This window comes from Canis lupus, chromosome 25, assembly GCF_011100685.1.
Source record: "Canis lupus familiaris isolate Mischka breed German Shepherd chromosome 25, alternate assembly UU_Cfam_GSD_1.0, whole genome shotgun sequence".
In the NCBI taxonomy this organism is placed as follows: domain Eukaryota; kingdom Metazoa; phylum Chordata; class Mammalia; order Carnivora; family Canidae; genus Canis; species Canis lupus.
The window spans coordinates 48,098,542-48,111,865 of record NC_049246.1 but is presented as its reverse complement, the minus strand read 5'-3'; the positions used below and the strand labels follow the sequence as shown (position 1 = coordinate 48,111,865).

Genomic DNA, 13,324 nt, shown 5'->3' with positions numbered 1-13,324 from the left:
CATCACGATGTTTTATGCGAAAATCAGAGTGTCTGGCTTAGCTGCTTATATGAGGCCTGAGTTCCCCATGGCAGCACCTTCTTCCAAACCTCCTCCTTCTCTTCCAACACACTTGTGAGATTTCATTTTAACTGTTGTTGAGGTCGTACAATCACAAAGCTTAAGGAGACCGGGCCGTGGCACAAGGATTGAATAAATACTCATTTCCCAAATCATTCAAACCTTCCCACCCTCAGAACGTAGTTTCAGGCCTTTAAAACTCCTGTCTCTTCTTGCATTTCTAAATACTATGCCTGACCTGTCACACCGTGGACCAGTAGGCGACATGATCCCTCTCTTAAGGATCCAGGATTGATAAAGTCTAGCCCTGTTAACCTTACTCCAAATCTGCTCCTTTTCTCATCTTCCCAATGTGATTAAGTCATAGGTTTCACTGTGGAGTCTTATCAGGTACGGCTTTTTGTTTTTCCTTGAGTTAATAATTGCATCATTTTTCATTGCCTTGGTTTTTCTATGTTTCCATCACTACTTTTTGCAAATGATCTCTCTGACCTGGCAAATGCTCAGCAACACTCTTCTCCAAATGCTTACATTATTTTGAAAGAATCTAGCAGCCTCATTAGTTCCCCTGGAGGCTAGACTTCTGGAATTCACCATGCTAGCAGCCACAGCAGGGTTCAACCCTTGCCGTGTGTTAGAATCCCCTCTTTCCCAAACTCCTCTTCGGTCTCCCTCTCTCTCTCTCTCTCTCTGTCTCTCTCTCTCTCTCTGTCTCTCTGTTTGGACTGTTGTTTTGCCAGACATCCCCGCCCCTGTCAGTAGTCAGTAGTGCTCTAGGGAAGAATGACTGGCAGCTTGGCTGGTTACAGAACTCTGGCTCCACTTGACGGGATGAGCACTGGGTGTTATTCTATATGTTGACAAATTGAACACTAATAAACAATAAATTTATATAAAAAAAAGAACTCTGGCTCCTTTCAACCTTTAAAGGCACTTCCTTGTTATCTCCCAGCTTCCAGCAGCGATCCAGATGAGTTGAGTCTGATGCCTTTTGAGAATCTCCATCCTGACCATGGCCACTTTCTTCTGGAGGCTTCTAGGGCCTCTTCTTTATGTGGTGACATCACAAACCCATACACATCCACGTGGTCTTCTTTCCTTTTAATCAGTAGTACCTGGCGGACAGTGGGTCCCTTCAAGCTTGAGACTCCAGGTGGTAAATTCTGGGAAACTGCCTCAGGGGATATTCCATAGACAATTTTCTGCCTCCTCATTTCCCCTACTAGCTCCTTTTCTAGAGCTCTGCTTAGTTGGGAGTCAGGAGACAACAGAGAGTATGCCCGGATTAGGGTAATTTCAGGAGGGTTCAATAAAGAGATTTTATAAGGAATTTATAAAGGCGCGGGCATGCTCTGAGGGTGGACACTGTGGGACCAGAACCTCCAGAGGGAGGAGGAGGGAGCTGCTTCCAGAATCAGAGGAGAGAGTGATGAGGAAAGGGCCCACCAGAGGGGTAAGACCTCTCCTACTGGAGCGCCCTGCGTTGGCCAGTCCAGCTAGACATGGGGCAGGGGGCTGGGTCCTCCTGCTGTAGGTCCTAGAGGTCAGCTCCCAGGTGCAGGGCAGGGAAGGCGGGAGCAAGGGTGCGGAGGGGAAACAAACCATCCAGCACCTTCTGACACCATATGTCTCAGTTTCTTACTTTTTTTTTCTCTGTTTCTCTCTTCTGCTTCCACTCTCTGGAAGAGTGCCTCGGCTTTATCTTGCAGCTCTCTTGTGAACGTTCTATTCTGCTGTCAGATTCACAATATTTTAAAAAGCCATTTCATGTGCTGCTTCATTTTTTTTTTTTGAAGTCACTTTTATTTTTGTTTTTCAGATTGCCAAGTTTTCTTATCTCCCTGAGGTTAACAGTTACAATTCTTGCCTTTTGCTTCCGGCCACGTCTCAGTTTTCTCTGGGTTCCTTCTTTTCTCTTTTCTATTTGATTTTGGTCTCCGGGATTCCTGTAGGTGACTCGCCTTAACTGCTCCCTAATTCTGGCAATCTGTATTCCAGAGCCGGTGCGAGGGCGGTAGGAGGGCAGCTCGGAAGAACTGAGTTCCTGGTGCGCTGGGGATGCCTCCTTCTGCGTCCCGGTCACTCCTCAGGGCCACAGGCAGGGGGCACAGGACGCCCCTCGGCCAGGCACTCTCCTGGGCACGGTGCCAGCACGGAAGGGGGTGCCTTACTGCCCTAAAAGCCTTTGGTTCAGAAAGTCCTTCGGGACAGTTACGGGTCAACGCAACGCAACACCCATATTCCTGGGACGCCCCTAACGTCCTTCACCTGAGACCCGGCAGAGGCCAGTCCTGCATGTGCCCCCCACCCAGGGGGCATGGACGCCCTCCAAGGTCAGACACTCGCCAAGGTCTCAGAGCCTGTGGAAGCTGGGGGAGGGCGGGGTGAGACGGGATGGGTCGGTCCGGGGCAGGGGCGGGGGGGGGGGGGTGGTGGTGTTGTTTTTATCCAAGGCCGCATGGCCCCTCACTGAAAAGAGGAATGTGTAGGGAGAAGGTGCGAAATCAGGCTGTGACCCTCGGGCACAGGCCACACGGTGGTGGTGGCCCCAGAATGGAGTGCTCTGCAGGTGTGAGAACCCAGCAAGACAGAGGAGCGGCAGTGCTGCCCCCAGGGAGGAGTGCCGCCCTCTGCTCCGTCTCCTCTCCTCCAGCCTCTTCCTCCCCCTCCTCCCCCTCTTCTGTGTCCTCTCCTCCCTGCTCCTCTCCCCTCCCCCCTCCTCCCTCCTCCTCCCTCCTCTGTGTCCTCTCCTCCCTGCTCCTCTCCCCTCCTCCGCCCTCCTCCCACTTCTCTCCTCTGCCTCCGTCCTCCCTGTCCTCCCTACTCCTCCATTCTTCGTCATTCTCTGAGGGAACATTCACTCTCCACCTACTTTCACCCTTGGGGCCCTTCCACAGGGAGGTGCTCAAATAAGGCACACACCCAGCACACACACACATCACACTTCACGCATCACACACACACACCCTGTGCACATGCACACACACACACACCCTGACACGTGCACACACATCACACACACACCCTGTACACTTGCACACACACACCCTGTGCACATGCACACACACACACCCTGACACGTGCACACACATCACACGTCGCCTCTGAGGGTTGCCCGTGGAGGGTGGATGCCCACGCCAGCCGCGTGATTCGCGCTGTGATGCAGGACTCAGCTGCCCCACGCCACGTCCGCAGCCTCCGGGCAGCCCTCCCCGAGCCTCACACTCTCTCCTCAGGAAGCTCCACATCTGCTTCAGCAAACACGGGCGGCAAACCTGTTGACTCCCCGGTGTGCTCTGGACTGGACTTGTTCCCTCAGCGGCAAGGAGAAGAGTGGGGGACGGAGTGGGGGACCCTCGCTGCTCCTGGCTGCAGCCTGTCCGTGGGAACCAATCTTGTTCAGAGGTCAGTGCCGGCTGTGAAGAAACATTTTCGATTTCTTTTGTCCCGTAAGAAGCCGGGGTTAGCAGTCCTAAGGAATTAATCTCAGACGTTCCTACTTGAGTCTCCCTGTAGGGTTCTAGAAGTTTCCACCTCCACAGAGTTGAGGGGGCAGGTGACCTGTCCAAGAAAGGTCAGAGGGGAGGAAGCGCCGTGAGACTGTGAACGTGCTCACTTAGCCCCTCTGGTCGTCCTGGAACCTTCCCACGCCAGCTGGCCACTGCCCCTGCTGATTATGGGGTACTAATAATGGAGTGGGAAACGGGGCACCCAGGGGCGCTTCTCCAGGTGGGGTCTCCACCTGCACCCTGGGTCACCTGCTCAAGAGTCAAACCGTCAGGAGGGAGAGTCCGACCACGGGGCCCTAGGTGTGGGGTGATGTGCCAGGAAGGTCGTGTGGCACAAAGCGATGTGTTGGAGGGGAGCGTCCCCCATACAAAAGAAAGGGGGTCGGGGGATCCCTGGGTGGCGCAGCGGTTTGGTGCCTGCCTTTGGCCCAGGGCGCGATCCTGGAGACCCGGGATCGAATCCCACATCGGGCTCCCGGTGCATGGAGCCTGCTTCTCCCTCTGCCTGTGTCTCTGCCTCTCTCTCTCTCTCTCTCTCTCTATGACTATCATAAATAAATAAAAATTTAAAAAAGGGGGGGTCGGGTGCAAGAAGGGAGTCTCCATCTGACCCCGTGCCACGGGGAGCAAGCTGGAGGGGTCACATGGGATCTGCACGGAGGAGCCTGCTTCCTCGGGGGCAGGATGGGGGCCTCGCTTCCTTGGTCTCTTGGGGGGACCTGGGGACCTGGAAGGAAAGATCCTCAGAACAAAAACAGAAGGAGAAGCAGGAGGAGGGGACCTGGACAGGGAGCCCCGAGGCTGCGCCGTGCAGCGTGGCCAGGCCGCCGGGTAAGAGGAGCTTGAGCCCCGTCTTCAGGGGGTTACGGGGCTCAGGCCCCCCGGAAAGGTCAGCCTCTCGGCAGCCACACTGCTGGCAGGGGCTGTTTCTGGAAGATTGCAGGCCAACCAAGCGCGTGGAGGGTCGCGGATACCAGCAGCTTTGATGGGGGACTGGGATGGGGACTTTGTGCTCGGACAGGTGAGGGCGGTCGGAATTGACAGAAAGGACCCAGGAGAAGCCACATGCGGGCTCAGGCCAGAGTGAGCACCGACTTGGGACAGCCCTTGGCGGGGGAGGTGGAGGCAAGGGAGGCTGGCCTCCACGCCAGGTGCCAGGAGAGAAGGACGGGGGCACGGAGGCCACCTGGCAACGCGGATGGCGTGGATGGCGGCCGAGACAGCTTCTACTTTCTCCGGGAAGAAGGAAGCAAAGCCACGTGTTTAGAGTTAGGGCCGGGTGGGGTCACAGGCCGGAGCCGAGGGGAGGCCGTAAATCAGAGCCCGAGGCCCCCCTGCACATCTCCGGAGGCTGCAGCCTGCCCGCCACCCCTCAGAGCCACGGGTCATGAGCCGCGACGTCACCGCGTCCCGCGGCCAGGTTTTTATTTTCTTTTTTTTCCAAGTGTAAGAAATTTTGCAACATGATATAAATTTGATGAAGTCTTGAATTGTTGTTGGGTGTTCCGCTGTGTAGGCTACACCTTACTAGCCCAGCCAGTTTTTTTTTTTTTCATTTTTATGAGTATTTCCAGACAGTTGTTTTCAAACTCGGGGTCTGGCCAGGACGGCCCCCCTCGGCTCACACGTGGGATGGACGGGACCAGCCCCTGACGGCCAACAGGCTTGGACAAAAGACGGGTGGGAAGCCACTTGCCGTTTCCAACAATAAGAGCAATAACGTGTCATCACTGCTGTGTGCCCACGACGCCCGGGTGCCTCCGCACGTGTTCACTCCCTTCCGCCCACCGTCCTCGCGGCGTGACTGCGCCGGGGCTCCCCCGACTGCTCGTTCCTCCCACGTGCGTCCGGGCGGCGGCTCATGCCGGTGGGTCCAGCAGGTTGGCCACACCTGGCTGCCTGTGCCACGTCGTACAAAGGACAGGGCTCCCTCCCGGCCCCATGTCCCTGCCCCTCTGTCTGGACATCAGGATGTCAGGAGGTCGGTCCTTGGAACCCAGACACCGAGGGGAGGGAGCCCAAGCCACAGGGCCCGGGACGGGGCTGCACGGTGGGCAGCGCCGGCTTGCTAACCACGCCCAGGTGCCACCGTGGGAGTGGGTCATCCACCCCCAACAGGGGGCCGCCTGGCTAAAATCCTAGTGGACACCTGGCTCTGCAGCCTGTCCGGGAAAGCGGAGGCCAGAGTCGTGCACCAGCTGCCCTGGGCTCCTGCCCGCAGAAGCTGTGTGACATACATGACATTCGACCCAACACCTTTGAATGTCTGCCTCTGCCAGAGGTTTCGGTGCCCAGGCCGGAGTCTGGGGGGCAGAGGTTCCAGCAGCCGTCCCCTCCCGGTACCGGCACGTGGAGTCCCCACAAAGTCCCTGTGGGCCGCCTGCTGAGATTAGACCTTTTCGGATGAGGACACTGAGCCCAAAGCCTGCAGACCCGGTCACCGGACGACCCGGACGAGAGCCTAGGTCTGTCCCCGAGGCCTCCAGCCCCACGGGCTCCTTGGCCCAGTCTGTCCCGTCTCAGGCCCCAGGGACAGCAGGTCAGTGTTTCGGGCCCCACTGCTCCTGCCCCGCCTCGCGCCCCACTTCCCTCTGCCGGCCGGCCCTCCGTGCTCCCCGCTCCGGGCCCGTTGCTCTCACCCTGAGGGGCTGTTCTCCTCTGCTGGAGGCCGCCACGTGGTGGGACACCCGGCACCCCCCGGGGCCTCCCCTCCGGGCCGACCAGAGCCCCCAAGGCCTCTCCCACGGGCCCGACCCCTGCCGCGCTTCCCCAGATTGACCCACGGCCTCTGGCCCTCGAGGCTTTCGGGGGCCTCCCCCTGCTTCCCTGGAGAGACTTTCCTATTCACGACGCTTGCACCAGACTGTACCTCCTTCAGTCCAGCCCCACCCAGCACGTTGGAGACATTTCCGGGAGGTTCTTTCACCTGCTCGGTTGGTTGTTGCATTAAAGTATAGTTGACGCACAAGGTTACGCTAGTTCCAGTTTCCTGAGGTTTCTTGCCCGCGAGCGTCAGCCTTCCCCACGTCCCAGGGTTGGCCCCCTTCCCGGGGGCTCTTCTGACATGTGCTCCACCATCCTCCAGGGGAATTTTTGAGAGAAGTTTGAGGTGGGGGCTTGCCATCTAGAACCACAGACTGGAGATCTCTAGTGACCCAAACACGTGCAGAGTGAGTTGTCGAGGATGGGGAGCAGGACTTGGGGCCCCTGCATAACGGGGAGAGGCTGGGGGGGCTGCTCTTGCTGAACCTCACCCCTATTTGCCCCTGGCTGCAGAGCCGCGGTTCGCTCCGGAGAACACGGGGACCTGGAGGTGACAGGCTCCGTGGCTGGAACTCTAGGCCCTGGATGACTCTTGCCTTTCATTGTGGTGAGAGGAGCCACTGACCGTGGCTGTGGAGAGGGCTGTGGCCCCGAGGTTCCACTTAGGGTCCCTGGCCCATCCTCCCTCCCACCTGGATCCACTGAAACCCACGTGCCAGGAAACCCGCAGGTGCCACGGGATCTCTGGCACAGCAAGCAGGGTCTAAGGAGCCAGAGTGGCATCGTGGGGAGCCATGGGCGGCTCTGCAAGGTCCCAGTGAAAATGAGACCGGGTCGGTGTCCATCCTTACACCAGCCAATCCACTCTACCCTGCGGCCTGAGGCCGGGTCCCGACCAGTGTTCACGCCCCACTGTTCTAAACACCTGCTGCTCCTCCTGCCCTGGTCTCCTCAACCACACAGGGAGACCCCAGAGCGACCAGGGCCAGCTCCAAGGGGGCGTGGTGGGTCCGGCCTCCCTGGCTCTTGGGCTCAGCCCAGGTAGGCTCACCGCAGGTCTAGCTATGACCCTTTCGGACTAATGGCTGGTTTGTAGGCTTTGAAGCTGAGTCCTGTGCTCTCTGGCCCTGCTCTCAGAACTTGGAATCCTAGAGCCTACACAGGGCATCCTGGAGGCTGGGGTCCCTCTGGCAGGACCTCGGTTGGGTGCCATACCCTGCACGTCAGGCTTCTCCCAGGCTCCTCGGATTGCTTGTCTCAGGCCTTAGACCCGCTCCGACCGTGGTGCTAGCTCTGTTCCCTTGAGCCCACCCCCCAGTCCAAGACCTACTTTTCATGGTGTCTTTGGTTGTTTGCCATCAGCAGTAATTTGATCTTCCTTGTACATCTGCTGGCCTCTCAAGCTGGAACTTCCCTGGTTTTTGCAAACCGGGCGGTATCATTTGGGAGCAGGAGGAGGGTAAGTATTTCTAAGTGGGGGGTTGCAGGGCCCGCTGTCTGCGGGGATTGGCCTCCGCAGCAGGGAGTGAAGCAGCTCTGACCCTGTCCCAGAGGGAGCAGCAGCACCCTTGCTCTTGCCCCTTTCCACCACACAGGAATGCTGGCCCAGGTTGCCAGGTGAGCAGATTTTTCTCAAGAGAAGTGAGAAATTTGAATTTTTATACAAAAACTCCCATTTTTCGGATGTTAATTTATTAGCGTTTTAAAACACCGTGAGGTCCAAGCCAAACGAGTCTGCTGACTGGAGCTGGCTCACGGACAACTATTTGTGAGCTCTGTTACGAGGAAAGCCATTTCACTAATAATACCAGTGATAACAACACCAATAATAAAAGGCACCGAGTGCTCACCACCTGCCAGGCGTTATCCTGCGGGTCTCGTGTGAATGTTTTCCTTCATCTTCACTACACTCTTATGAGGCAGGAACTGCTATCATCCTCTGGTTTTATTCAGATAAACAGAGATAACCTCATAAAGGTGAAGGAGTGCGCCCAAGGTCACAGGCCTGGGGAGAATCAGCCCCTGGAGCTCACACCCAAACCACCCGGCAACACTGCCTTTCACAAGCACAGAAGGGCTAAGGAGGGGTTCCTTTTGAGATCTACAATTTGTTTTTCCAAGACATAAGTATAAGATACACAAAAATACAAGCTGGCTCTTCTAGAGATGGAGGATTATAAGTAACATCTTTCTTTTCTTTCCTTTTTTTTTTTTTTAATTTCCCAACTATCCCTTTATGTATTTTTAAATGAATTTTGTGGGGTTATTAGTAAAGGCCTGTATGACCTTCAGTCTATACCTGTGTTTCCCCGAGGGAAGGTCCACTGCCTTCTCAGTGGAGATTTCTCCAACCCCTGGGAGACACATCTTCATGGGGGAGAATGAGAGCCATGGTTCTCCATCCCGGTGAGTGAGTGTGTTTCTGTGTGTGTGTGTGTGTGTGTGTGTGTGTGCCTGTATGCATGTGCGCAAGTGTATTGGGTGGGCATAAGAACTGAATATGCAAAAAAAAATAAAAATAAAAATAAAAAAAATAAAAAAAGAACTGAATATACTGATACATATTTTGGAAAGACTTTCCAGATCATTCTGCTAGCCACACCCCCTTCTGGTTGAGAATGATTATTTTTAACATTAGAACTAATCTTCAATACCGCTAGAACTAAGACTACTGGCTGAGTCTATCCGCTTATTCTCACTAGCAATGAAAAACCTTATTTTCTCCACCCTGTTATCAAAGTAGATTTTGCTTATTTAAGAAGATTTACAAAATACAAAAAAAGTAGAAAAAAAGAAAAATTATGCAGAGTACCATGACATAATCACTACAAAGTGACTTTGGTACATTTTCTCTTGGTCTCTTATTTTTGTTTATTTATTTTTAAACATTTTATTTATTCAAGAGAGACACAGCAAGAGAGGCAAAGACACAGCACAGTCAGAGGGAGAAGCAGGCTCCCTGCAAGGAGCCTGATGTGGGACTCAATCCCAGGACCCCAGGATCACGACCTGAGCCGAAGGCAGACGTTCAACCACTGACCCACCCAGGCGTCTCAACAACTTATTTTAAAAACAAGTCCACACATGACAAGGTGCACCCTGTGGGTAGGAATACCTGCCACATATTGCAACAGGAAATCTCTTTCTCAAGCTAGAGGCTCATAGTATTTCAATCAGGGGAACTGAAGCAAATGGAGAAAAATAAAGTCCCCCAAACTAAGGCTGAACTAGTATTTGAGCTATCCTAAAATCCTACTGATGCAAACAGCTTTCCCTCAGCATGGTTAATCCTTTCTCCTATTAAGAGATGTGTCTGAGAGATGGAATCTAACTATAGGCACAGGGCTGGATGGGTCTGGCAGGCTCTCAGACCCTGAGACTGAGGTCAAATGGGAATGCCAGCTGGCCTGCCTCTCCCCCAGCCTCAAGGAGTGAAAGTCCCCTCCAGCTTGCTTAGTAGCTGTCTCAGATTCATCAAGCATATCGTGAACTCTGAACATGCACCACAGGAAAGGAAAACAGAGGGGTAAGGGAGGTCAAAGCATTGAACTCTGGCTTCCAATGGCTGGAGGTAAGGCATAGCTTCATAAAGGAAATGGAGACTATCTTACTCCCCCCACCCCATGCAGAATGTGAGGGGAATCCAAAATGGAACACTGAAACAAATGAACCTACATGACAAATGACAGCAGAGAAGCAGTGACACCCTGGGAGCCATGAGCTCACCTTGTGTCCAGATCTTGGTTTCTAAGGAACATTCTCCATGGAAAGGAACAGGGCTCCCTAGAGAAACAGCTGACCCCAGGACCGGCCCAGGGAATGTACGAAATCTGCCAGAAACATTTTGTGGTGCCAGAAAGTAAGACGGTGATCCAAAAATGATGGGGTCATGCCAAAACGGGAGCCAACTTCAAGGCTCTCCCAATGGCTAAATCTCGGACAGTTGAACAACAAAATATATAATGCTAGTAATGGATTATAATGCCTAGAATGAGCTAAATACCCACAAGTCCATGCTAATACTAATCCATAATTGAATAAATATGGGTATTTATCTCTTAGCCATTCTTTAGAGTAAAATTCCAGTTAATATATATAGAAATGATATAGGAAATAGGTCTTGATTTGGTTAACACATACTAATAGGTGTTGTAGGCAAAAGTCACTCATGGAGGGTAAATTTAGTAAAAGGATGATGAGAAATGGGATATTTACATAGTCTCAAAGTATCTTCCCACTAATACTTACTAATTACAAAAGAAAATATGCTAATTTGACAGTGAAGAAACCCGGCAGACACAACTTTCACCAAATCATCGAAGTGACCATCACTAGTAGTAGGATATATGGATCTCGTATGTACCCCCTGCTACAAGGCACTGAGAAGGACTCAGCACTGCCCCTGGGGTGTCCCTGGTGAAAATGCGTAACCTCAGTCTCCTCATGAGAGAATGCTAAATACAAATTAAGAAACCAGAAAAATAAATAAAAATAAAAATAAAAAAAACAAACAGAAAAAAACAAATTAAGAGGCTACCTGTAAAATAATGGCTGGCATTCCTCACTCACCATCGAGGTCATGAGAAACAGACAAGAATGCCAATTGTAGATTAGTTAATAGTGTTATGTCAACATTAATCTCCTGGTGTTAAAAATCGTACTGTTGGTTATATTAGATGGTAGCATTTGGAGAAATTGGATGAAGAGACAGTAGAATTTCTGTACTATTTTTGCAGTTTATTGTAAGTTTGAAATTATTTCAAAATAAAAGCAAGAAAGTGATGGCATGACTTTATAGGGTTTCGAAATTTCCCATTGGGAATTTTATTTATTAATCAGGTAGGGAAACGTTGATAATTTGAACAATACTGAACTGTTCTTTAGGTCACATGGCTTGGTCTCTTCTTTAAAAATGAAAAACAACATAGAGTTTATTTAAAAATCTGGAAAGTAAAATTAGCTAGGAAAGGGACTATATTTTATGGTGAGCTGTAGAGCTAAGAGTCATCCAAAATCAACAGTGTTGACTATTAGGAGTTCAAGTTGAACTGATTATACACATCTTGACATGTTCTCTTGATTAAAAAAGAACTTAACCTAGCGTTTATAGCACTTAGGGAGAGTCTCACAAAAGTATGTATGTAATCAAGGCATTTCCAGAGACACACCTTGGAGTCCCTGCTGCTGAATTAAGCAGCAGGTCAATTAGCTCTTCCAGCTGAAGGCCAGCTCTAGTTTCATGGATAATTAAGCCAAGGCTGTTGGATCCTTGAGTAAGATGTAAATTACTGGCAATTTCAGGATGAGCTAACAAGGGAGGCCCTCCAATTGGCTATGGGTTTTACTAGAAAATGAAGAAATAGTCAAGTCAGTCGGATTTTAATTACATTTGATCCCTAACCTCTGAATTTACTATTTGGCATGCATTTCAAACTACAGATGAGTTCTATCATAGAGCTTCCATTAAAGGTTCTCATTCAGGATGACATTCCAACATTTTGTAGGCTTTATATCCTTTACACTCCCAAATCTCCACTAAAATGACGTAACAGAGTGATAGGGAAAATTCCCCATAATCACTTGGAACTAGGAAAAGGCACCATCCAAATTCCTAAATTCCTGATGATTTACAGTAAGAAATGGTACCAGAAAAAAAAAAAATGAGGGGAGGGAAGGGAAGGTGGACCATTCCACCACTCACCTCTTCCAGAGTGGGCTGCAGGTCATGGTGGTCAGTTAATAGGGAATGGATGTCAGCCTTGCTACAGGCCCAGGCTGGGGTCAACCTCACACCACAATAACTGTGCAGAGGGCACAGAACAGGATGTCCTGCTGTGTCAGTTCCCACTGAAGCTGGTCCCCTGGCCATAGGAGACAAGTGCTCAGCGCCGCCAGCTGGCACTGCCACAGCAGGTGGCCCAGAGGAGAGGAGATGTTCCAGCACAAGACTTGCCAGTTCTGTGCCACCTCCCACTAACTGCAGTTCCTACTTTACATATCAAAGTACATTAAATCCACCAAACAGGCCAAGAGTTCCCAAATTTTCCATTCTTTTCATCTGGGATTTCCTTCTGAAGGCAAAACAGAACAAAACAAAACAAAACAAACAAAAAAACCCACTGAATTCTGCAGATGAAAAGATGGAGACCAATGGCCCATTTAGGAAATTTGGACCTCTATAAAACAGAGGAAGTATTTTAAGAAAAACAGAATAAAAAAAAAAAAACTTAAAAAACAAAAAGAAACCAAAGTTAAGAAACTTGACATATATATTCTAAGTAAGATTTGAGGAGATATTTTTTCTTCATGACGGTTTCACCGGTGCAATTTGAGAAAGAGAATGCTCGAAGTATCATGTACCCAGCTAAACTATCAATACAGGATGAAGGCAAAACAAAGACGTATTAACCGTGAAGAAATGAGGACATTGTCTTCTCTATGTCCTTTCAGGGATCAGAAAAATGTGCTCAGGAGTAAGATTCAGCAGAATAAAGAGGAATCTAAGGAAAAGGAAACATGAGATTCAAACACTGATGGAAATACACCAGAAGAGCAGTGGAAAGCAACACAAGGATACTAACATTAAGGCAGACGGCATACGGGGAGTGAAAAGGGAACCCGCTGAACAGAAGAGACTGGCATGCATTTATCGGACTAAAGGCTCATCTCTAGAGCATGTGTAGAGCTCATAAAAAATCATCATAGTGAAACAGTTAAACCAACGCAACAGTAAAATGAGCAAAAGGCTTTGCAAAAATATCCAATGACCAATAAACATATGAACAGCTGCTCGACTTCATGGGTCACTGGAGTAGTGCAGATTAAAACCACACGTGTCAGAATGACTAAGATAATACATGTTTAAGAACAGACAATACTTGGGACGCCTGGGTGGCTCCGCAGTTGAGCGTCTGCCTTTGGCTCAGGTCGTGACCCCGGGGTCCTGGGATCGAGTCCCGCATCGGGCTCCCCACAGGGAGCCTCCTTCTCCC

General features: G+C 51.0%; 2 long non-coding RNA genes across 2 annotated transcripts; both read left to right on the top strand.

Moving 5' to 3' along the window:
• Positions 1 to 1,930: 1,930 nt before the first annotated feature.
• LOC119865865 lies at positions 1,931 to 6,537 on the top strand. Its single transcript, XR_005378290.1, has 2 exons — positions 1,931 to 2,393; positions 3,297 to 6,537. It is a non-coding gene; the product is annotated as an uncharacterized LOC119865865 (long non-coding RNA).
• A 3,458-nt stretch (positions 6,538 to 9,995) lies between these two features.
• Positions 9,996 to 13,120, top strand: LOC111092408. Its single transcript, XR_005378886.1, has 2 exons — positions 9,996 to 10,191; positions 12,783 to 13,120. It is a non-coding gene; the product is annotated as an uncharacterized LOC111092408 (long non-coding RNA).
• The last annotated feature ends 204 nt before the right edge of the window (positions 13,121 to 13,324 follow it).